Source organism: Seriola lalandi, unplaced genomic scaffold (assembly GCF_002814215.2).
Source record: "Seriola lalandi dorsalis isolate HSWRI2012SDOR001 ecotype SW California unplaced genomic scaffold, Sedor1 jcf7180002054879, whole genome shotgun sequence".
Taxonomy (NCBI): Eukaryota; Metazoa; Chordata; class Actinopteri; order Carangiformes; family Carangidae; genus Seriola; species Seriola lalandi.
This window is the reverse complement of record NW_019525432.1, coordinates 482,312-483,843: the sequence shown is the minus strand read 5'-3', so window position 1 is coordinate 483,843 and position 1,532 is coordinate 482,312.

The window sequence follows — 1,532 nt, the reverse complement described above, 5'->3', positions numbered from 1 at the left end:
TTTTTTTTTTACTGTGATTTTTAAAAATGGGGCAGAAAGTGCATAGAAACGAGGTCTGCAGGGGAGCTCACGATTCACCTATTGAACAAGGTGTTCCTTCAGTTGAACACTGAGAATCTGATTAAAACGCCTGAAATAAGTCTGTGACTCAGACAGTAAAACAGTTTGTTCTGGGAGCCAGTAACCTATTACACCATTTTGGAGCTTTCAGTGCCTTATTAAAAACTTACTGGCTCACTTTTTTTGTTAGAAAATAATGGTCCTTACAGTGTCTTTTGTCATATGATTACATAATCTCAACTATTTGTTTCTTTAAAATCTGCAATAAAAAATCTGATGAAATGGAAATGATTTAATTAATCAATTTGTTTTCCCCCGTTGTGGCTCTGGGATTAATGAAGATTATATTATGCATTAAAAAAAAAAAACCAAAAAACCAACCCAGAAAACCAATGGAGTGTGGAAGCCGAGTGATTAACATGCACGTCATTTCCTGCTCTCTTTCCCTGTCACTATCCAATAAAGGCAAATAACAAAAAGACAAATAACAAAAATAATAATAATAATAATAAAAAGCTCATGAATATATTGTTTCAATTTAAAAAAAAAATTAAAAGCTTAGTAATTTGCTAAAACAGCTGGGTGCTGTAGTTTTCAGCTCTAACGCACTTTTAACAGTGGATTAATGCACATTTGGTGAATATTTACAGCAGCAGGACGGACGGATTAACTCGAAATAAACTACAGCGCCCGAAGTTCATTAGAGTTCATTAGAGTTTTGTCACGGCACTTGGTTCACAACATGAAAAACGCACCAGATTTATCCTTTAATCAACAGCAGCTGTTATTTGTTTCTTGAGTTGAGTTGTAATTTCAGCTCCTCAGTCCTAACACACAGATAGCCCAAATAAAGACACACACACACACACACACACACACACACACACACACATTACATTCCTGTCACCAGCTGCTTCTCTGAAATGCAGTCTGTGATGAGTTAATGAATACCAAGGCCAATACACTCACACACACACACACTTTTTGAAGCGGCTATTGATTTCAACAAGGATACTGCACATTACAAACCTGATGGAGGGTTTAAATGTTAAATTAACATCCTCGAGCCAGGTTATTAACTCTCACCGCTTCCTTTTCACTTTTAGAGAGTAACACTTGAGAGAGAGAGACAGAGAGAGAGAGAGAGGGAGAGAGAGAGGAGCCTCCTGAAAGGTGTTGACAGCTCAATAGCTCGTTAAAAACTTTGCAGCACTTTTCAGAAAAGTGTGTGCTCAGAGCTTAAGGAGCTACGGCGTGTATGGCAGACAAAAAACAAGTGATCAGATCAAAAACATCGTGTTACTGGTCTCACACGGGACACGAGTCCCACTGAGTCTGACCAGCGGCTCTGCCAAGACTGAGTGAGTCACCCATCTTTTCCCTCCACGGGTGCCGCTCCGCTTTGTAACTGAGCAGAAGGAAAACAACACTCCTCATATCTGTGTCTTTGGGGCAAGCCCATCTGTCTCTCT